Source organism: Pongo pygmaeus, chromosome 2, assembly GCF_028885625.2.
Source record: "Pongo pygmaeus isolate AG05252 chromosome 2, NHGRI_mPonPyg2-v2.0_pri, whole genome shotgun sequence".
NCBI classification, from domain to species: Eukaryota; Metazoa; Chordata; class Mammalia; order Primates; family Hominidae; genus Pongo; species Pongo pygmaeus.
In genome coordinates this window covers 87,782,317-87,807,391 of record NC_085930.1, presented here as the reverse complement: position 1 = coordinate 87,807,391, position 25,075 = coordinate 87,782,317, and the positions used below count along the sequence as shown (strand labels likewise).

General features: G+C 40.7%; 1 protein-coding gene and 1 pseudogene across 30 annotated transcripts in view; one reads left to right on the top strand and one right to left on the bottom strand.

Moving 5' to 3' along the window:
- Positions 1 to 25,075, bottom strand: part of MAGI1 (membrane associated guanylate kinase, WW and PDZ domain containing 1) — a 679,422-nt gene that overhangs the window by 324,272 nt on the left and 330,075 nt on the right. The gene's annotated exons all lie outside the window — the stretch shown is intronic.
- Positions 5,974 to 7,140, top strand: LOC129034035 (interleukin enhancer-binding factor 2-like; annotated as a pseudogene).

The following is a 25,075-nucleotide window of genomic DNA, read 5'->3' as shown; positions in this document are numbered from 1 at the left end:
GAAAGTAACAAAGCACCTAAATGACAGTGAAAGATAAAATCCTTATTTTATCCTATCATTATTTTAGAATGTGAGTTATATCATTTTTTACTCTAAATGAACCACCCAAACATTTTTAAGAAAAAAGCACTTCATATGTTTATATATCCAACTGGGACAGACATTACAATTTACACTATCATTTTGCTGTCACACTGTTTAGAAACATTTTCCATAGAAGATAACCCCTGAAAACTTTCTGTTTAAATAAATACTAGCAGACCCTCTGCACTTCTTTTTATGTTCAAGTTTACTGAGACTCAGTGCAAAGCCATCTTGCTTTTGAACAAAGCACTCATAGATAACAAGTACTTTCCATATCTTCATCCCCATTCTCAATCATACAGCTAAATTTGAACAAAATGAAAAGAACTTAAGAATTAGATGCCCAAGTGAGTAGATGATACAAAAGCAGAACAAGTTCACAGCAAGATGTTTAATAAGAGTTTTGGCTTTTTTTTGGTTTTTTGTTGTTTTTTTATTAATTAAAAGATGAGGTCTCGCTAGGTTGCCCAGGCTGGTCTTGAACTTGTGACTTCAAGCTATCCTCCCACCTCAGCCTCCTGAATACCTAGGATTACACACACATGCTACTTTGTCCAGCTGAGTCTGGCACGTTTAAGGGGGCAAAAATAACATCATTCACATCCACAATTTTAACTTCTAGGGTTAGCTTTTAGGGTACTCAGAAGAAAAAAGAAAAAATTCCCTGGAAAAGGGGAATTTATTTCCTTTAGTAAAACAAAAACCCCTCTGGAGAGAAACCTAGAAAATGAATCCAAGATTCAAAAGTAGCATCACGGGTGGGCATGCAAAGCCAGAAAAGGAGACCCAGTGACAACAAGCAGCCCAGCCCTTGACTAGCAAAAATACTCCTTACAAAGAAGGAAGTGGGAGGAATCACTCTGCCCAATTTTAAGGCTCATCATTTAACCATAGTAATCAAGACTGTGGTACTGGCAAAGGGAAAGAGACCTAAATCAAGGGAAGAAGAATGTAGAACCCAGAAGTAGACCTAAAATATGCCTAACTGATTCTTGATAAAAGTTCAAAAAGCATTCAGCGAAGTAAGGAAATAGTCTTTCAACAAATGGAGCTACAGCAAGTGGCCATCCACAGGCCAAGAAAGGAGCACTGACCTGCCTCTCACACTTTACACTAATTGTGACCTTTATCTCTCACAGCAAATTTACTTGGCATGGCTCATGCACTTCAATGTAAAATGTAAAACTATACAACTTTTAGGAAGAAACTTAAGAAAAAAATCTTTAGGATATAGGGCCAGAGAAAAAGTTACTAGGCATGACACCAAAAGCATGATCCACTCAAGGAAAATTGAATCTAATCAAAATTTAAAACTTTCACTCTGTGAAAGCCCACGTGAAGAGAATGAAAAAGAACGGTAACAGGCAGAACACAGAGGATTTTCAGCGCAGTGAAAATACTGTGTATGACAGCGGTCCCCAAACTTTTTGGCACCAGGGACCGGTTTCGTGGAAGATAATTTTTCCAACGGATGGGGACGGGGGAGGGGATGGTTTCAGGATGAAACTGTTCCACCTCAGATCATTACGCATTAGATTCTCATAAAGAGTGCACATCCTAGATCTCCCACATGCACAGTTCACAATAAGGTTCACACTTTTATGAGAATCTAATGGCAATGCTGATCTGACAGAAGGCAGAGCTCAGGGAGTAATGCTTGCTTGCTGCTGCTCACCTCCAGCTGTGCAGCCCAGTTCCTAACAGGCCACAGACCAGTACCAGTGTGTGGCCTGGGGGATGGGGACCCCTGGTATACAATGGTGGATACATGTCATTATAAATTTATCTAAACCCATAGAGCTATGTCATTTATGTCATCAAGAGGTAACCCTAATGTACCCAATGGATTTTGGGTGATAATGATGTGTCAGTGTAGGTTCTCCAACTGTAATGAAAGCATTACTCTCATGGGGGATGTTGATAATGCGGAAGGCTGTGCACGTATGGGGGTAGAGAGTATATGGGATACCTCCAGACATGTCTCTGAATTTTGCTGTGAACCTAAAACTGCTCTAAAAAAAATAAAGCCTTATTTAAAAAAAAAAAAAAGACAAGCTATAGGCTGAGAGAAAATACATGCAAATCACATAGGTGACAAAGAACAAGTATCTAGAACATATGAAGAATTCTCCAAAGTCAATATTGAAAAAACAGATAATCCAATTAGAAAATAGGCAAAAGACCTGAAAAGACATCTGACTGAACAGGATATATATATATGTGTATATATATATATGTATATATGTATATATGTATATATATATATGGCAATTACACGAAAAGATGCTCAACATCATTTGGCATTAGAAAAGTGCAAATTTAAACCACAATGAGAGCACTTCACATCTATCAGAATGGATGAAATGAAAATAGTGACGCCACCAAATGCTGGCAAGGATGTGAAAAATCTGGATTACACTCATACTGCTGGTGAGATGTAAAATAGTATAGCCACTCTGGCAAGTAGTTTTTTAAGAAAACTCACACTCACATAACTGCAGCACTTTGGGAGGCCAAGAAAGGTGGATCACTTGAGCCCAGGAGTTTGAGACCAGCCTGGGCAACCTAGAGAGAGCCCATCTCTACAAAAAACAAAAAAAAAAAATTTAATTATCCAGGATGGATGGCGTACACCTATAGTCCCAGCTACTCAGGAGGCTGGGGAAGGAGGACTGTTTGAGCCCAGAAATCTGAGGCTACCGTAAGCTATGATCATGCCACTGGATTCCAGCCTGAGCAACAGAGACTGTCTCAAAAAAAAGAAAAGAAAAACTAAATATTCAACCAACAATTGTACTCTTGGACATTTATCCCAGAAAAAGGAAAATTTAAATTAAAAAAAAAAAAACTACAACAACCACCTGTATGCCAGCGTTCATAACAGCTTTATGTGTAATAGCTAAAAACTAGAATCAGCCAAGATGCCAAGATGTCCTTCAACAGGTAAGTGGTTAAACTGTGGTATACGCATATCATGAAATACTACTTGGCAATAAAAATTACATATTCCATTAATATAAAATTTCTGACATGACCAAGTTTCAGAAATTGAAGACAGATTAGTGGTTGTCAGGAGTTTGAAGGGGGCCAGGGGAGAGATGGGTGTGACTATAGAAGAGATTTTGGTGGTATTAGCACTGTTCAATATCTTGACTGTGGTTGTAGATACATGAACCTACATGGGTGAAAAAATTGTGTATAAATCTAAATACACACATACGCACAAATAAGTATAAGTAAAACTGGGGAAATCTGACTACACTTGGTAGGATTTTTTTGGTTTTGTTTTTTGAGACAGAGTCCTCCTCTGTCACCCAGGCAAGAGTGCAGTGCCACGATCTCAGCTGACTGTAGCCTCAACCTCCCAGGCTCAAGCAATCCACTAACCTCAGCTTCTCAAGCATTTGGGACCACAGCGGCACGCCACCACACCTGGCTTTTTTTTTTTTTTTTTTTTTTTTTGGTAGAGATGAGATTTTGCTATGTTGCTCAGGCTGGTCTCGAACTCCTGGGCTCAAGTGATCCACCAGCCTCAGCCTTCCAAAGTGCTAGGATTACAGGCATGAGCCATCATGTTTGATCTGGTAGACTGTATTAATGTCAATATCCTGATTGCAATATTATACTACAGTTTTGGAAAATTATACCACTGGAGGAAACCAAACTAAGTGTAGAAGGGCTCTCACTGTATTATTTTGTAAAACTGCCTATGAATCCACAATTATCTAAAAAATTTCCATTAATAAAAAAGTGCTGAAAATTAGTATCATTAAGATGCATACTGCATAACAGAAGTGAAAATACCAGCATACAAAAGTAGTGAAACTATTCTAATTTTGTTAAAATGTGAGCACATGCTTGTATATTTCTTCATTTAAAAAAAAAAAAAGATTAGGAGAAAATTCCAGTTAATACTCGTCATTTCTGGGTGGTAGAATTACACATACCTTTATTTGCATTTTAACTTTTTCCTCAAATTTTAAACTTAGTTTTCAAACAGTCTCTAATGAATATATCGCCTTCATATTCCAGTGTTATAAAAACTGCTTGATATCAAAAGCAGAAAAATCCATCTCATATATATTTTGTATTACACACAATGTCAAAGAACGTAGCTTGTCTGGGGACTGAAATATTTTCAGTTAAGAAACTATCTGAGGTGGTCATGTTAATTTAGAAGTAGCAAATAAATACACCTTTTGATTCAATCAATAAAACTCACCCTACATATTGCTATTTTCATTCGATCATTTCCATCAGTTTCTATTTTAGTAAAAATAAGGCTTTCAGGAAAACTACAAAGTCCAAATGAACTTCAGAGGAGTATGTTGCTCTGAATAACTGCTCTCTTGCCTTTCCAGTCCTGGAAGAATGCCAGTAGTCTCTGACACTCAAGGGCTACTGAGAGAGACAGAAATTAAGCTGGAAAAACACAATTCAGTCTGTGGTTACTAGGAAGTTAGACATGTTTTTTTCCCCCCGAAAATTATCTCCATTTGCTTCAGATTCTTCACAGGCCTCCACTTAACACCCTCTCACAGCACGGTGCAAAACAAATCTGTCAGCTGCAAGTATGGCCATAGAAACTTTTTCCCCAATTGCTAGGGAAACAAAGTGAACAGCAGAGAAAACACCTCCGGCAAGACTGTACGGCTCTGCTGTCATGTTCTGTGCAATAACTGTGACTCTCTACTTGATTTTCTTTGGCCCCTGGCTCTGGGGACAATTTGCTTCAACAAACTAGAAGCAGTCATATCACACCTATGAGTCATCTTATGGCCTGTTCCCATTCATTGGCCTTTGGGTTTGGGGGTTCTCCATAGATAGTATCTCTCCTCTGGGCATTTTGGAAATCTGTAGGGGTGTTTGTTTTTTGTTTGTTTGTTTTTTTGTTTTTTGGCAGAGTCTCGGTGTCACCAGGCTGGAGTGCAGTGGCACGATCTCGGCTCACTGCAACTTTTGCCTCCTGGATTCAATCAATTCTCCTGCCTCAGCCTCCTGAGTAGCTGGGACTGCAGGTGCACACCACCAAGCCCGGCTAATTTTTTTTATTTTTAGTAGAGACAGGTTTTCACCATGTTACCCAAGATGGTCTCAATCTCCTCACCTCATGATACTCCCGCCTTGACCTCCCAAAGTGCTGGGATTACAGGCATGAGCCACCGCGCCCGGCCCATTAGGGGTGTTTTCTAAATGCAGACAGGAAGGGGATTGTTGCAGCAACTGGACACCAAAACTGGGATTTAACAGGCAGAATCTCTTAATGAATTGTGCTATGGCATGCATGACTTAGGACTGTCTCAGTGGACAGGAAATGAAATGCCAAGCATCTGAACCAAGAACCTTCCTTCATTTCACATAAAAATAAATGCACAGTATGTTTTTTATAGTTTTAATACACATTTAATACACACTAAACCATGCAAATTTAGAGGAAACTGCCACTTTTTCTTTGTAACTTTACTAGAGTTATCATTTTGGAATATTGAATCTCCAACAGCAAGGTTGTTTCTGGTTTACAGTAGCCCATTCGATGAATCTGTAGCAGTTGCTTTTATAGCTGAAACATTCACAGTGATTCTATGTTTGGCGCAAGCATCTCACTACTTCATTAAGTCCTAAAAAGTCTTGCTATTCAAAACGTGGTCGCGGAACAGCAGTACTGACATCACTTGGGAGTTAATTAGAAATGAAGAATCTCCAGGCATGGTGGCATGCACCTGAAATCCAAGCTATCTTGAGAGGCTGAGGCAGGAGGATCACATGAGCCCAGGAGTTTAAGACCAGCCTGAATAACACAGCAAGATCCTGTCTCAAGATTTTAAAAGAGAGGGGGGGCAGAGGAGGAAGGGGTGATTGATGCGGCTTCCATTTGGAATTTAAGGCACCATGAAGAGTGACAAAGGTCATGGTTGTGGTGGACACTTGGGCTCCAGAAGAGGCTCAGGAGGAGAGTTCAGGCCCTTTGTACCACATATCCCCTTTGATTTCTATTTGTGTGAAATGGCCTTCCCCTGGGTCAAGCCAACACCTGATGCAACTTCCTTCAGTGAGGCCTTGCTGAAGAGCAATCAGGACCCAGCTCCTGATTCTGCTGAGCAGGCCTCTTACCTTTCCCTGGTGACAAAAATAAACAATGTGATTGACAATCTGTGGCTCCAGGGACATCTGAAGTGCAAATTGAAGAAGTTGGATAGGTGGGATCCTATAAAAAGAGAACGGTCACTACAGGCCACGATGCAGCTGCCCCGCTGGTAATACACAAGATTCTGCCAAGGCTGGAAGCTGTTGCTGCCCTGGGAAACAAAGTCGGGGGAAGCCTGAGAGCACAGGATCCTTCTGAAGTTCTGACCATGCCTACCATGCCAACGAAACTGGCTTGGAAATCAGTTCTTCTGATGCTACAGTGAAGACTGTCATTACAACAGCGCCACCCAGTCTTCCAAAACTGGACCCAGAACTCCATTTGGATATCAAGGTACTGCAGGGTACCTTAGCAGCCATTCGGCATGCCCGCTGGTTCAAGGAAAATGGTTCTCAGTTCACAGTTAAAGTTATCATCAGACTACTGAAGGACTTGAGGGTTTCGTTTTCCTGGCTTTGAGCCCCTCACGCCCTGGATCCTAGGCCTACTAAGTCATTATGCTGTGATAACCCCAACAGACAGCCTTTAGCCCTGAACACTGCACACAGGTGTTGCTTGCAGATTCTAGGTGCAGGACTTTTCCTGCCAGGGTCCATGGGTATCACTGACCCCTGTGAGAGTGGCAACTTCAGAGTACACACAGTCATGGCCCTAGAACAGCAGGACATAGTCTGCTACACAGCCCAGACTCTGGTCTGAATCCTGTCACATGGTGACTTTAGGAAGATCCTTGGCCAGGAGGGTGATGCCAGCCATCTTGCTTCTGAAATATCTACCTGGGATGGAGTGATAGTAACACCTTCAGAAAAGGCTTACAGGAGTCATTAGAGAAAAAGGAAAGGGAGGAAGAAGAGAAGACAGAAGAAGCACCTCAAGGAGAGGAAGAAGAAAGCACAGAAACTCAAGAGTGACCTTCCCTTCACTCCCTTTCCTACCCAAGGGGGAAGACTGAGGCTTAAGGTAGGTGCTACTGTGCTTTATATGATGACAGACATTTCCATGGGGTAGGGAAGATAGCAGGAAGGGAAATAAACTCTATAGAAGTGTCATTCCACTGGGTTTTGACATTGGCTTAGCAGCCAATATCAAATGTTGGTATCCTTCTTCATTATAGATGAATGGCATTATGACCTATGCCATTCATCTACAATGAAGGAGGATACCAACATATTTTCCTAATATTCTAGAATCCCCACCTCCTGAAAACCCCTCTCTTAACTAATACTTCACAGGATGCATTATCTATTCATCTTATATTAGGATAATAAAGGGAACACATTAAAAATATTTATTCCAAATCAGAGAGGCACTGACTTGAGAACTACTGAGTAAGAAACTATCGACGCTGGCAGCTCTGTTTGTACCTTTATTTTTCTACACTATCCCTACTCTGGAAAAACAGACTGCAAGAAAAGCAAATGTAAATTTTCCTCGACTATGATTTTTGTGCCCCAAATTGTCCTCACTGAGGCAATGTGATGTTATATCACTAAAATGTGGCATCTAATGCAACTTGACACTCACAAATGGAAACATCTGGAAACACATAGTCCCTCTGAAACCCAGGTATCAGTCTCTTCAAGGGAAAACAAACACTCTAGGAGCACTTCCCTTGAACAATCTTTTTACTTGATAAAGCATTCCACCTTACTGCCTCTCACAAGGAAATACGCCTTAGCTTTTATCAAAGTAAGTTCTGTTTTGAACCAAAATAAAGACAAGATTGGATTTTCCCAGGATACAATAAAACAGACCTGAGTTCCATGTTCCTAACTGCTCAATTCTACCAAAGTGTCCCACCAGCAGCTCAAATACACTTCACCTTCAAATTCGCACTCAGTATCTTCTTTCCTAAACCTACATTTTGTCCTTTGCTCCCTATTTCAGTTAATGACCCAAAGTAAATAAAAATAAAAAACCACTCTAATCTCCTAGTTCTACAATAATAAAATATCCTTCGGAATTAACTATGTGCCAGGTCACAGTGACACCAAGGCAAAAGACACATCATCCCCCTAGTGGAGAAGCCCACAGACAAGGAAAACTCCTGGTCTGGTTACAGTTACATCGTCTGGAATATTCAAAGTCATCTTGGAATCCTCCCTCTCAACTGCTTCCCATAGTGAAATGTCAGGACCTGTTAACTTTATTTTTGTGCCAAGTGTCCATTTATTTACCCCATCAGCAACCAGTCATCTAACTAACCTAATTAGCTGCAACTTAACTAACTAGAAGGTCAATTAACTGAAATCTTTTTAATTCAATTCACAGGAAAAAAGGTTTTTCACAAGCCAGCAAGCTAAAGGCAAGTATATGGGATACCTGTCATTTTTACCCACCAGGCATACATTTCTGCTACTTCTGGCCGCAGCACCTCTATTTTCTTCTGGGGATCTGTATCCCGTGCCCCTTCCCCGGCTCAGCACATGTTGTTTCAATGAGGTTGGCCCTACTCCTTGGCACAAGAGCTGCACACAATCCAGCTCTGCCTACCACAGCAATTGGAGCAGCTGGAAGGAAAGGACTCACTGGGCCCAAATCAGCCAATGAGATTTAAATCAGGGACTTTGCTGGAAGGATAGGAAATAAAGGTTTAATTTCCACTACAAATGTAGAGCAGACTTCATGGAGTCTATTTGCTTACCCAGGCAAATATATTCCTTAAGAATCAAATGAATACAGAGGAAGAGAAAAACCAAGGGACAGAGAAGGGCTGAGTCCTGGTGACACACTCTTAGCTTAAAAACCCCACTCCTGATACACTGTCACACTGTTATTGCTGTAGCCAGTTGGAGTTGGCTTCCTGACACTTTTAAAGAAAGTCTTAACAGAAATGTTTTAAAATGCTTTTTTAAAAAAATGCTGAATTTTTTTCGTGAAAAACAGCACTAAATATACAACTTTTTTTTTCTTTTTTCTTTTTTTTTTTTTCTTTGAGACAGAGTCTTGCTATGTACTCAGGCTGGAGTGCAGTGTCACAATCTCGATTCACTACAACCTCCACCTCCTGGGTTCAAGCGATTCTCGCGCCTCAGCCTCCCAAGTAGCTGCCACCATGCCCAGCTCATTTGTATTTTTAATTTTTTTTTTTTCTTTTAAGTAGAGACAGGGTTTCACTATGTTGCCCAGGCTGGTTATGAACTCCTGACCTCAAGTGATCCACCTGCCTCAGCCTCCCAATGTGCTGGGATTACAGGCATGAGCCACCATGCCCAGCCTAGATCTACATTTTAACCACTATAATAGTCTATGTTAAAAATTGATATTTTGAATGATACCTATGAAATACCATGATATAATACTATGATATTCTGAGCAAAAGAAATTCTGACCAATATGCCCCACTTACCAAACTCGCAAAATGTGCACCTAATTTTAGACTGTCCAGAGTGACTATCCTGAGAGTATTTCTTAGGACACTGGTGCCTTAAGAAAAAAGGGGTTTCAGGCTGGGTGCAGTGGCTCAGGCCTGTAATCCAACATTTTGGGAGGCTGAGGCAGGCGGATCACGAGGTCAGGAAATTGAGACCGTCCTGGCTAACATGGTGAAACCCCATCTCTACTAAAAATACAAAAAAATTAGCCCGGCGTGGTGGCGAGCGCCTGTAAGTCCCAGCTACATGGGAGGCTGAGGCAGGAGAATGGCATGAACCCGGGAGGAGGAGCTTGCAGTGAGCCAAGATCGTGTCGCTGCACTCCAGCCAGGGCGACAGAGCGAGACTCCGTCTCAAAAAAAAAAAAAAAGAAAAAGAAAAAAGGGGTTTCAGAGCAAATGTGTGTGGCAACGTCTGCATACCACAGCCCCCTCTTGGAAAGTCAAAATGTATGAAAGTAACAGCAAAAACCGCAATTACTTTTACACCAACCTAAATACATTGACATATTATGGGCTCTGTAATATTCTACACTGAGAAATCTGTTTTCCTTCTTTGACCACATAACTTCCTTTTATAATTATTATTTTTATTTATTTTTAGCAAGTGTAAACTTTTAGCAGAACATTATGTTCAGGAAAACACTGAACTCAAAGGCCCACCAGCTCCATCTTAAACAAATTCCTATTCTAGTCTACTGCTGTATTGAGAAAAATGAAAAAACCTTGCATTTCTAAATCTAACAGAATTTAAATCTCACTACCTCAGCGTGTATCAAAATAATATAGTTCCAGAAGTCATACTGTCAGCATCATAGTACATTTATCAATTTTGTATTTGAGACTGCTGTGGTGTGTTTACATCTGAGCAAGAAGAAAAAGGTATGGCTAACTGGACTGAAATCATTCCAGGAAAATAAGTGCTTAAACCAGTTCCAAACTAATTAGCTTCTCACAAAACATAAAATCCTGCTTGATGCAACCAAATAGCCATTATTAAATCAAAATCCAAAGTGCCACATTTCAGAACAGAATAAAATTCAAGTTGTAGCTAATTACTCCAAAGTCAAAATTTAAATATTCTGTACTTGTGATTGAATTACATGACTCTAACACTACTTGAGCTAAATCAAGTAGACAAGTATAGGTATATGAGACCTTTTTAAAAAAAATGTGATCTGGACATTCCTAGATCAGATGTTCTAACTTAGCACAGTGAGACACAGAACTCAAGGAATAAGCATCATTGAAAACTCTCAACATTAGAACATGCAATACAAATCCATGTTTTAAATGTTCCAATGGTCAACAAAGACAGATATCGTTTATTCATTGATTAATTCTTGCTTGTCAGCACATATGAATTCATTTAGCAGATATTTGCTGATGGCATACTCTGGGTTAGGAACTATAGGTGATGCGGACAGAGCCTCCCCTCATGTTATGGGTGGAACTGTGCCTCCCTGCCAACCAAACTCATATGTTGAAGTCCTAGCCCTGAGTCCCTCACAAAAAGCCTACAGTGGCCTTGACTTACCCTACATAGTCTTATACAATTCATAATATCCCTGAGAGATAGCCAGTGCCATCATCAACATCATCATCATCACCATCCCCATTTTGTAGATAAGGAGGCTGCTATGGTTTGAATGTATCCCAAAAATTCACATACTGGAATCTTGTCCCACAGTGCAGCTGTGTTGAAAGGTGGGACCTTTGGCAAGTGATTGGGTCATGAGGGCTCTGTCCTCATGAATGAATGAATGAATGAATGGGTTATCGAGGGAGTGGGTGCATTGTCATGAGACTGAGTCTGTTACAAAAAACAGTTTGGCTGTCTCTTGTGAGCCCCCTTGCCATGTTATGTCCTGAGCCACCTTGGGACTGCAGAGAGTCCTCACAAACAAGAAGGTATTCATCAAATGTGGTCCTAGACCTTGGCCTTCCCAACCTCCAGAATTGTAAGAAATATTGCTTTTTTGAGACAAGGTCTTGCTCTGTTGCCCAGACTGGATTACAATGGCACACTCATGGCTCACTGCAGCCTTGACCTCCTGGCTCAAGTGATCCTCCCACCTCAGCCACTTGAGTAGCTAGGACCTATCATAGGCATGAGATACTATGCCTGGCTATTTTTATTTTTTTAAAAAAATTTTTATACAGATGGGGTCTCCCTATGTTGCCCAGGCTTGTCTGGAACTCACATGTTCAACCAATCCTCCCGCCTCAGCCTCCCAAAGTGCTGGGATTATGGCTGTGAATCACTGCGCCTGGCCACATAATAAATGTCTTTTCTTTATAAATTACCCAGTCTCAGGGATTCAGTTACAGCAACAGAAAACAGACTAAGACAGAGGCTAAAACTTGAAAAACTTTCCTAAGATCATATAACCTTTAAATGCAGAGCTAGGACCTGGACCCTTGTCCACAGTGCCCCCATACAACCGGGTTCCAAGGCACCTGTACCATAAAATATAGCACAAGAATTGGCCATGTTTCTAAGAAGGCCAAGTGAGATTCTAAAGACACTGGAAACTTGAAAAAGTGAGGGAAATGCCCACAATCATAATTTCCTGGAGGAGCTTTAATGCCTTATTTGAAATGTCTACTGTCCTCTCACCAAAGAGGAATTGAGGTTAGCCTCTTTGGAGAGACCAAAGGCGGCCTGCTCCAAGAAGACCAGCAGATGTTGAATTTTGACAGGGTATCCATATTCAGAACACTTTTGTTTTTGTTTTTGTTTTGTTGTTGTTTTGTTTTGGAGATGGAGTCTTGCTCTGTCACCCAGGCTGGAGTGCAGTGGCACGATCTTGGCTCACTGCAAATTCTGCCTCCCGGATTCAAACGATTCTCCTGCCTCAGCCCCCGAGCAGCTGGGATTACAGGCGTGGACCATCATGCCTGCCTAATTTTTGTATTTTAGTAGAGATGGGGTTTCAGCAGGTTGGCCAGGCTGGTCTCAAACTCCTGACCTCAGGTGATCCACCCACCTCGACCTCCCGAAGTGCTGGGATTACAGGCATGAGCCACTGTGCCCGGCCCAGAACACTTTCTTAGAGGAGGACCAAAAAAATGAGTAAAATATACAGACAAGTTTTTTTTTTAATCAGCAGAAAATCAATAAAGATGAAAATTGGTGCTGTAAAATGGAGCCAGATAACTAACTAAACGAACAGAAAACAAGAGACATTGAGAATCAGACTTCCTACATTCTGTAATATACTCAAACTCCTTAAAAAAAAAAAGTTATATCTAAGCCATAGCAGCTGTAGTTATTACTTTCATATAAATACTTAAGAAGTGTCATACACTGCACTAAGCAGTGTGCCTTGAGCAAATCACTTAACATTTCCATGCCATGGTTTAATCTATAGGACCAGCATCTACCCCACCTGTCTGTTGTGGGGATTAATTGAAATGGTATACATAATGTGCTTTGGAATATGCCTGGCGGGTAGTAAGTGCTAAAAAAAATATGAAGGGTTCTCATCACCACCACCCAGGGTTCAACCTTCTAAGGAGGATTTCTTCAACTCCATTTTTCAGATGAGTAAACTGAACCTTAATAAGCCATCCTCAGGAGTCAGAGAACAAAAAGAACTTAATCAGGACAGTTCTGGCAACACAAAAAGTTAATTTTGGCTAAGCCTTCAGCTCATCCCCAGCCATACCTGGAAATAGCTACAATGTGCTGCAAATAGTAGTGCCCAGACATTTCCAACTAACTTGTACTCCTGTGACTAACCCCTGAGCTGCACTACTCAAAGCAAGGTCCTCTAATGCATAATAAAACAAATGTACTAAAAGGCAGAAATCTATTAATTACAACCAAAGACTTCCATAACAAAATACTGCAATTACTACTCACTACCTGGCTGGCTGTCTCTTTGAACAGGCTGAGATAATTGGTTTTCTTTATATTTTATTTTTCCTATTGAATTACTTTTTTTGTGTGTATGTATTAGCCACTACTACATTCAGGTACAAAGTGTGAAATTTCTTTTGCATATAAGGCTGCTCGTGCTCAAGGGAATATTTAGTAAATTAGATGGGCATTTATTACCAAAAATTATGCAGGAAGGAAAGGGAAGAAGGTCCCCAAATTAATAATCTTATTAATACACAAATGCCATGTGAAATCCATTCTCTTCTACTCCCCTGAACAATTCTCTTCAACAGAGATAACTGATAAGGTAGAAAAAAGAGGGTCAGAGAGAACTGAATTCAAGGAATAAAGACAAAAATGGGAAAATGAGTACAGGATAAAAGATGTATTTTAGGTGGGAGACTGTTGGGACAAAGTTCAGGCCTGATTCAGGCATCACCCCCATTAAATAATAGATGTTGCCAATCTTGTCCCAGGGAGGTAAGACTTGCAGAGTTCACCTTATGGAAGCAGATCATAAGGATACATGTGAACCAAAGGAAAACAGAAGGAGGTCCTGGATATCCTCCCCCTCAGTCCTCCTAGCTACAGGGACCTTGGAACTTGTACTTGCTCCCTCTGCTTAGACTGCCCGTTGCCTGTTCTTGAAAGCGCCAACTCCTTATTTTCCAGGTCTCAATCACATCCTTTTTCTTCCCACGACATATGATCTGAAATTACGAAGTTCATCCATTTATAGACTTGCTTTTTTTATGCTCAATAGGTATTGCTGGGGGATGAATGAATCTACAGTAGATGCCTAGACCTCTTTTAAGGAGAGATAAGGCACTGGAAAGCCACTTGATATTTGAATTGTTGGAAAAGAAATAAAAAGACTTCATTTGCTGTGCAGATTCCAAGGGCTCTCAGTTCTAGCTGCAGGCCATGTCAGGAAGTCATCCCACTCAACATCCAGGACACTGGGAAAGGCCTCTGTGGTTGATTTGTGATGTCTGCCATGAGTGTAGCCACCAATATTTGTGCTTTACTCACTCTTTACTCATCCTACATCACCTAGAATACTTTCCTTGTTGCTACCCTCCACAAACAGCCAGAATGACCCTCCCAAAGGTAAGGCAGACGCTATCACAACACTTCTCAAACCCTCCAACAGCTCCTCTTCTCACTCAAGATAAAATCCAATGGCCAGTCACCGTCCATCTCCCTTTCCACCAAATGGGTTCCAGCTTCACTGGCGTCTTTACTATTCTACAAATACAGTGAGCTCACTCCTGCCTCCCTATCTCAGAAGTATTTTCCTCCATCAGAAACATCCCCCTCCCCTAACTTTCTGCAGGTACTTATTCAACTCACCTTATCAAGGAGGCCTTCCCTGCTCACCCTGTGTAAATAAACCCTCTTTCTCCATCACTTTCTGCCATTTCATTCAGCTTTAGTCTTCTTTATAACACCTTCCACTTGAGATACATTTTTTTAATTATCTGTTTTCTTCATTCACCCTTTGTAGCCCCCCCATCCAATACCTTTATATTGGATTTTATCCAATATAAATATAAAGGAATTTTATCTTTTATATTCATGGGGCATCTCTAACACTTAGAACAGTAGTTGATACATAAGGAGTCCTCATTAAATATTTGTTGAATGAATAAATAAATGTATTCCCCACTTATAATTAAAATAATTAAAATGATTAAGGCCATTTTCATCTAAAGAATAGCTTAACTGCCCATGAAAATACATGTCCATGAGCTTCATGTTTTGTTTCCTTCCTGCCAGATACCAAAAACAGAATTTCCTAACATTTGTGGCAATAAAATAAAATACACATTTGGATTCTCAACAAAAATTAATGTATCACACCATAGCATACATATAATAAAGAAGCAAGAATAGGGGAAAAGCCAAACCCTTATAAATTTTCCCTAAAGGAGTGGTTCTCATAATGTGATCCCTGGACTCAGCATCAGAAGCCCAGAGCACTTGCTAGAAATGCAAATTCTTAGGCCTTGCCCCAGACCTACTGAATCAAAAACTCTGAAGGTAGGGCCCCAGAAATCTGTATTTCCACAAACCCTCCAAAGCACACTCAAGTTTGAAAACTACTCCCCTAAAGAAAAATGTGAGATTTTAGAAACTGATTTTTAACTACGTACAATTTTGACATTTTTGGTTTGTACATTACAAATATGACATTCCTTATAAGATGGTTGAGATGGCCTCTAAAGAATCAATAGCAGGCTGGGCGCGGTGACTCATGTCTGTAATTGAGCATTTTGGGAGGCCGAGGCGGGCAGATCACGAGGTCAGATGTTCAAGACCAGCCTGGACAACATAGTGAAATCCGGCCTCTACTAAAAATACAAAAATTAGCTGGGCATGGTGGTGCATTCCTGTAATCCCAGCTACTCAGGAGGCTGGGGCAGGAGAATTGCTTGAACCAGGACCAGGAGGCGGAGGTCACAATGAGTGCAGATCACACCACTGGGCACTCCAGCCTGGGCTACAGAGCGAGACTCCGTCTCTAAATAAATAAATAAATAAATAAAAATAAAAACAGTAATAAATAGCAAATTTCATTCTACCATTCGACCAAATTATAATTTTGAATAGTAATCATACATGAATTGATCTAATGTTTTAAATATTTTCCTAAAATCAAGCTTTGTATTCCATGGCTGCCCTGGATCTACTTATAAATAAAACTGAACAACCACATCTGATTTCATCCTAATGTTGTGATTTTTTCGGGTAGCAGTTCTGATAATTAGTAGGGATCAACAAATTAAAAAATGACTGTAACACGTCATATAAGAAACCCTCAAAGGATAGAAAATGTGAATCTCTAACAGCCTCACATCCAAAAACTTCACCAAACGTCTTTACCTGAAGCTGTTTCCTTAATTGCTTCTAATGAAGTCGATGCATGTGTTAATTAAATATTAAGTGCAAATGTGAGTACTTCTAAGAGGAAGTACAGCTCTTCAGGTCACCAACATACTCCTTACACCCACCAATCCTTTAGAACATGAGGGCTGGGACCCCCAAATCACTCATTCAACCGCTCCTTTTTAACACAATGCGGCCACCATCAGGGGGCTCATTACCAACTTGGAGACACAAAAATTATGTCCACAATATAGCTTAAGGGCAGTTTCTAAAAACAGGTTTACCAATATTAATTGCTGGCCTTGCACTAAGTGTTATTCACATATTATTTAATTTTCACAATAGCTCTGTAAGATTTTCATGTATCCCCAGTTTACTAATGAAAAAACTGCTGTACCAATAGATTATCTAAAATTCTCATAAAAGAAAAGCTCAAACTTGATACCAAGTAGCTTTTTTCTTGAGACACAATCTTGCTCTTGTCACCCAGGCTGGAGCACAATGGCGTGATCTTGGCTTACTGCAACCTCCACCTCCCAGGGTCAAGCGATTCTCCTGCTTCAGCCTCCCGAGTAGCTAGGATTACAAGCATGCACCACCACACCCAGCTAATTTTTGTATTTTTAGTAGAGATGGGGTTTCGCCATGTTGGCCAGGCTGGTCTCGAACTCCTGACCTCAAGTGATCCGCCTGCCTCGACCTCCCAAAATGCTAGGATTACAGCCGTGAGTCACCGCGCCCAGTCCCAAGTAGCTTTTAATGCAAGGTTCACTTTTCTTTTCTTTTTTTTCCTGTCACACATATGGCTCCCTTGAGCTTCCAAGACAGACCCCAAATAAAGGCACTTTTATTATAGGACTGAAAAAGATGTGACTAGGAAAGGCTTGAATAAGAACTTCATTCGCCAAGAAATGGTCTCTGGTGGACTCAGATTTTTCCCTTTTTTCCTCCTTGGTGCTCAGAATCACAGCTGTACATTTCTAACAAAAAGATATATGAATCAGACAGCCAATATGAGCAAAAGAATAAAATAGAGGAGAAAATAGTAAGAAATGGCTGCACTGGTAGCCGTGATAAAATTTTAATTTGAACACTTTCTGAGAACCGATTTTAGCTTATCAAGCACTATGCAAATTATATGCAAATCCCACACAATGCCTGCATATATTCCCCGACGCTTGTTATTTTATTTTATTTATTTATTTTTTTTTTTGCTCTCCCTAGGATGTGGCCCTTAGGAAATCTACCCCCTTGGCTCAGCACTCTGGATGGAACATTTGCTATACTGAAGATGACAAATCTGAAGGTTTCTGATCAGTATTCAGTACCTATGTTTACGAGCGAGCCCACTGGTCCCCCATAATAGCAGCATTAAATCCAAATGTCAAGAGGAATTTATATACATATATTTTTTAAGTGTCAGCTTATAAGTCCTCACCCTAGTTACAGGCAATCTTTAGCCACCCTGCTTCTTTAAAAATCAACGCACAAACACAACAAACCACCTCTTGGATGTAGTCATTAGGCAGAAAGAGTTTCCACAGTGGAACCCAATACTGCCATAACCTTTAGGGTCAATGTTGTAATTTATCATGGGACCATGTGCAGGCTACCCCAGGAGACATCTCTCCCATGGCAGAGGTGACACACACGACAGTAAGGTGTCAGTTTTACAATATGTATGCAGAATCCAGGCCAGAAGCTATTAACTAGTCTTGCTAGCCTCCTCTCACTTTCTAGAATTAATTACCAAGCCCTCTCCTACCTTGGTCTTTTTGCTTGTTCTTTAAATGTTCTTGACTCTTCTACACGCCTTTGCATCCTTCAGGGCACAGCCTTAAAGCTCCCTTCTCTGAGAGGACTTTCTTAGCTAAAGAAGATAACCCAACTATTTTCTGTCAGGCCACCTGTATATGTACTACAACCACTGGTACTTATTTTATTTGTTTTACTTACTTATCTCCTTCAGGATCTGAACTCCTTGAAAGCAGGGACCCTGTCCATCTTGACAACCAGGATATTCCTAAAGCCTTAATGCACACTTATCAAATAAATAAATAAATAAGCAGCTCCTCCTTTTTATTTCCACTCCCAAAAGCTTGGGCTCAGCATATGGTGGTGAGAAACCGTCTTCCTTAGTTCTCTGAGATGCAGGACTACCCCCTGCTGAGAATGATGGAAGGTACCCGCCTTCATAGAATACTTCCAAGCAGAATCTGGAGCAAAGACACTGAGAGGACGGGCTGGGAGAGGCAGCCCACCCTCCACGTTCAGGAGCACCATGCTGCACTTGACAATCTGCCTCATTTGGCCTTCAAGGCATGATGCGTATCTCCCTACTGTTTTGGCAGGGGGTGGCTGGCTTTTGGTCTTTGCTGCTATACGTGCTTCCTGACTACTGAACCAGAAGATGAGCAAATCTGACAACTGCTCCAATGCCCAGTGAGTTTAACTAGAGTAATGAACACCACGAGGGCATCTGCTGGACGCAGGAGTAGGGTGTAAGTGAGGACCCATGACTGGCCAGTCAATTATCTATTCAAATGCTAGCAAGATTGCCCTGGACAAGTTTTCTCCCTGATTAGAATAAAGACCCAATAAAAAACTTGTCTAAGAATATTTAAATATACTCCAGGTGCCTTTTCTCATTTCATTAGATGCACTGCCTTTAGGCAATTCTACCCAAGCCCAAGGCTTCAATTGCTCTTTCTCTGCTGATGTATCTTCCAGCCAGGACCTTTCTTCCTGAGCTCCTCCCAGAAATCCAGTTGCCTCTTGGACACTGCTACTTGGATATCTTGCAGTCATCTCAGACTCAAAATGTGCAAAACTTGCCTAAGGTCACAATGATAGAAAGTGGCAGGCTAATTTATAGTTTAGATAACACCAAAGAATATACACAGGCTTCCCAGTGTGCCCAGATGCCTCTACCTCATTGACGGGGATGCCTGTGGGAGAGTAGGAGGGAGAGTGCCATTGTACCAACTTGCTTGGGTAAATGAACCTCAGGAAAATGAGTTCTAGATTAGTAATAGCAATGAGGATGTCAATAAAATGCTACCTGACCTCCCATTAACCCTGGGAACTGTTAACTTCAGTGTTAGCTAGGGATTTCTTAGACATAGATGGGCTTAAAGTTGTTTCAAGAAATTCACTTGCTTAGAATTCAGTGAGTTTTTTGGGAAGCTAGTACAATCTGAACAACCCTTTTTATTGCTTACTTTGTGTTTTAAGGGTCTCAGTTAATGAAGTATCTCCTAGCACAGGGGATGAGAAGAGGGGAAAGAAGGCAGGGCATCACCAATCCACTATTCCCTTTTACTAATCCTCACAGGAAAAGACCATCCTACAACATCCTCCAAGTCCAGCTGGCTATCTGTTCTGCCTCATTTCTTCTATGTTTTATTCCACCAACACGAACAGGCTTAGTTTTCCCCAGCCCTGAACAGAGCTCTGTCCTCCTTAGGAGACACCTCATTTGCAGTTTGTTTCCAAGCTTCAACTCATTCCAATGTTCTTAGACACAGTTGTTACCAAATGAGCACCAGCCCCAGGTGTCAACTCAACTGCCATGCGAGGAGGGAGCATCTACCCTTTCCAGTGGGAAGCTCAAATCAGGCTGGCTGTCCTAGATTGCCTCCTTTCCCCAGGCTTCCTACGGGGTTTCTAGACATTACCACTTGCAGGTTTCTCCTGCCCTCGATCTTCTCTGTTCCTTATTATCTCTGTCCGGAGAGATTATTTTGAATTGAAAGTTTTCTTCCTCATCTGACTTGGCACCAAGAACTTGCACATTTGACAAAAGAGTCAATGGGGCTTATGTGGTTTTTTAAATTTAGGAATGCTATGGTAGTCACTTCAATTTTCTTTTTCAACAATCATTTTAATCAGTTCCTGAAAATTTGTGTGCATTCAAGTGCATGATGACATAAAAATTTTTTTTTTAAAAAAAAAGGCAAAAGTAGCTAACACTTTGTAGAAATCGCCTCTATGGTGAGCTAAATCTCTCTCCTTCTTTTCAGTCATCCTCTAGACCCCATCTCATCCCAGTCTGCAGTAGATGTGCACTTCTCATATTTACCTACCCTTCCCAATAATCCCTATTTTCCTTCTAGACTCAAGACACGGCTTTCTACTACTGCACAGACTCCTCCGTGGTTTCCCCAAATCCCCAACCAATTAAAAATGGCTCTGCCTGGCTGAATTTCTAGAGACCTTTGCTGAGGTTAAGGATCAGTCACAATTCATCTTATATTACTTTCATACAAATACTAGATAGGACAGAAATGCAGAGAATTTCAGAAGATTTTGCAAAAACTCTCATTGTCATGGTTTTAAGTCAAACTATGCTCTTATCAAGGTCTATTTGAAGAAAAAAACAATTTCTAAGCTTACATTTGGATAATAAAGTGCTATTTTAAGTACTTTAATGTTTTCAGAGTATGTTAGCTTAACTGAGTATTTTCTCTGCCCTAGAAAATTTCACAAAGTGGTTAACATTCAGTGGCACACCAAGGCCAGCTATGATGTGCTTTTTGAATTTACTGAAATTCTAATTAAATACAGAGTATCTTAGTAAGCCCTCAAGAGGAGCAATACCAACAATACATTATCCCTTGAAAAGCAACTGTGAGCATTCACTGAATTGTATACTTTAAAATGGTTAAGTTTGTGTTATGTGAATTTTACCCTGATTTGTACAAAAAGAAATTGTACAAGGTGCAAGTCAGTCTAAACAACCTCTGATGGTAATGCTTCTTTATTCACATGGGGAGCAGCCATGACTATCACATTCAATTGCAGAATCCCTCATTTATGGCTTTGAATAATTCTCAAAAGCTAAGTCATAATAGATCTTGGACATTTTCACATACCCCTAGATGATTAGACATTAATGTGTCCCATTCCAAAGATCACTTGAGTTTGGAAAAGGAATTTCAAAATCAAATAGCTACAAAAGTTTGAGCTCACTAATATGAAACGAACTTCTAAGTCTCTTGTTCAGACAGGGTTAATGTATAGGTTTGGGGCTAATCCTTCCTCTCAACAGAGGATCTAATGGAATGTTAGCATTAATGTTCTTATTGATTGGCAAAATAAATTCTTATGATGAAGATATATTTCCTTATCTGCAGTATATTTCTGTAGATGAAATGTGGTATCATACAAACTCAGCTCTGAGTCCATGAGTAACAAATCCTTCTGTAAAGTACAAACTGACTGTATTTGTGAGAATATGCCTTTCAGCACTTTCTATTCAACAGCTCAGCAAACTAAGTTCTCCAGTTAATTTTTTTTTCTAATCAATGTAATGAAAACATTAGCACTTTTGCTACATTTTGTCAGGAAAACCACTAACAGATGGTACACAGGCTAGTTTAAATTTCATTTTGCTTTGCAAATGGGATTTAAAACAAAATAATCTTTACCAAATTGATGCTTCTGTCTGAAAGGACCAAAATTTATGTTTTAAAAAAAGCTCTGAAATAGCAAACCATGGCAACTGTTGACATGAATGAGCTAAATCTGAGCGGAACTCTTAAAAGCCTCACTGGAATATTTAGCCACTATTCCAGAAAGACTAAGGCGCCATACCATAGCCTCTGCCTTCCCTGAAATTACCCAGCCTCCATTCACTGACTTAACGAATGTGCGCCGAGCACCTCCTGGGTGCCAAGCACAGTGCTCTGAATGGGAAACTGTCGAAAATGAGCCAAAGTCCTCTTTCTCAATGAGCTGGCAAACAGCATCACAACAGACTGTGCCAAATAAGGACAGAAGAAGGCTTGAGGTGGTTAGGAGTCCAGAATATCCTGGAGAGGAGTGAAAGATGAGGAGGATCCAGACAGGGGAGGAGAAGGGAAAGAGATGTGGAGGGGAAATGGAAATGCAAAGGTCCTGAGACAAAGCAAGTCTGACAGCATCACTGCCTTCCTGTTGACTACAGCGTAATGGGGGGGGGGGGGGGGGGACAATATGGGATGGAAATGAAAAGGCAAGCAGGAGCCAGAGACCACAGGACTCTCTCAGCCATGGTAATAAGTTTCAGCATGTTATTTTAATTGCAACAGGAAGACACTGAAAGACTTTATTCAGGATGCTCAATTTGCTTTAAATCCTAGTCCTATAATTCCATCTCACAAGACATAAACAAAAAATGTCCATACCAAAACCACCTGTGGGTGTCATTTATCATTTCAAGTGAACCACCGTCTCGGCATGGCAGTCGAATAAACTAAAGACTTGGCAAAAGATTTCGGGGAATGACAGCTTATTGATCAAACACAAATGTGTTTGCCGTGGTTACTGTAGATGTTGTATAAACTTCTATTCCCAAAGTCTGACCAAACCTTAGATGTAGGCAACTTTTCTTCAGTGCTGATTGGCAGGGCTCTAATGTGTAATCTAAAAAGTGAACCTGCCATTTCACACTTCCAAATTAAATATTTAATGACTCATATGTTTCAGGGTTGATGCTATGCCACATAGAAGCACTTTGTCAAGAATCAAACTATGCAACTGAGATGGCAAAAGAGCACAGTGGCTCACACCTGTAATCCCAGCACTTTCGGAGGCCGAGCCAGGTGACTGTTTGAGCCCAGGAGTTTGAGACCATCCTGGGCAACACAGTGAGACACTGTCTCTATAAACAAAAAATCAAAAAAATAGTCAGGCATGGTTGTGCGTGCCTGTAGGCCCAGCTACTTGGGAGGCTGAGGTGGGAGGACTGCTTAAGCCTGAGAGGTTGAGGCTACAGTGAACCACGATGGGGTCACTGCATGGCAAACTGGGTGACAGAGTGATACCCTATCTCAAAAAAAAAAAAAAAAAAAAGCTGGCAAAAGAATCCCTGGAGAAAAGATAATTATTAAGCCACAAAGATAAAAAGATATTTCACCAACTATGGATTTTACACACCCTCTCAAGTTTCTTTCTCAGTAAAACCTTTAAACTATATTGCTAGCTGAACCAGAGAGGAAAGCAAGCCAATAAAATTAGGAGGTCACTAAAAATCCAAAGTCATGGCCATGCCAATCCAACCTGCAGCTGTAACTGTGTGAAGAATATAAAACTGGCAGATAGAAAGAATGCGGTAATATTGGATAAAGTATCAATGTCTACACATTTTAAAAGCATCTCATCACCAAAGAGTATGGAATTGGACATAGTTCTACATATGTCCTATTTACCAAAATAATCACCCCTATAAATGTAACCCACTTCCTGGAGTTGAAAAATAATCTTTAGAATCAACCTGACAAAGCCAATGCCTCTCTTACCTGAGGTTCAAGACAGGACAATGATTTACAGACAGGACTCCACCTGGCTTTTCCCCCCTTTTAAAGAAATCAATGGCATTTAAATATGGAAATGAATTGCTAAAAGAATAAAGAGAGGGTAGTAAAGGCCAAAAGAAAAGGAAGGTTAGCTTTCATTGGGATAAGTATCCTCTGTCCTCTTGTAATTACCAGTGAGAAGCTCTTCTGTGCCTGAGGAAAAGAGACAGAACAGGCTCAGAGGAGCAGCCAGGTGCTTGCTTCACTGATAAAGGTGAGAGACCCCTCAGAGATGAAGAAGCAGAGATGGGCTGGGAGATGCCACTGCCTCACTTAACTCAGAACATCTCTTTCTTTTGAAACTTGAATTTGGGGAGAAAGTGCTAACTTTTTTCTTCTAGTTAAGGCTTGGGGGCAGTCAGGTGGGCAAATCGGTCATTGGTGGTGGGGAGAAAAGAAAAAAGGAAGGATGAAAAAGTGAGAAAAAAGGAAGGGAGGGAGAGAATGATGGGAAGAGAGTAAAAAGCAAAAGAAGAAAGAAGAGAGAAAGAAAACAAGGGGAAGGACAGAGAAAGAACAGACAAGAGCTAGCATTATATTTCTTCTGGTGGCTTCCAGACAGACTTTGCCATTCTTCCCAATCAACTCTTCCCTTCTTTCTTCTTTTTCTTCTTCACCAAATTCCAGGATATCTGGGTAGGTGATGAACATGAGGAGAAAGGAGAAATGGTAAATCCACCCAAGCAGGAAGGAGTAATTTCCAACTCTTATCACCCATCTCCCAATGCCCCACAAATTCTGTGGCCTTAAAGGGGCAAACTGAGGTTTTACAAAGGTTAACAGAGGTTTTATAAGGGTTCTAATTTACCTGGACCTCAGAAGAGGGACAAGCCTGCACACCTGGGCTTTGGCATAACAGAAATTATGCTTAAAGCTAGCCAGTGATTTTCAAGTAAACATGAATATGTATATACACTACATGGCCGTTCTCTTTTGGTGACAGAAATGTGCTCAGCATTCACATCATTCTCTCTTGGTTTTTTCCAAGTAATGAAAAGGGGCAACGAGAAAATGTGCAGCTCAACACATTTCTTACACCAATCTCCAAAGCAAGGGCAGTCAGTGGCATGCCAGAAATGAAAACCTGCTATCTCTTTTTTTTCCAGTCCAATGCTTAGCACACTGGATTACAGAGCCTTCAAAAGTTTTAAGAAAATGTATCTTTGAAGCCGTCTTTTGTCGAGTCTCTGTCATTAAAAGTGAGTTGACTCACCTACCTCTATTAATACATCTGAGGTCTCTCTTCATCTTTAAGAGCCACTAAATAGAGCAAGATTGGAGGATAAAATATTTAAACCTCTTTTAGGAACATCATGGGTGAGTTTTGGGAAAGCAAAGATACCAAATTAGAGACAACAAGA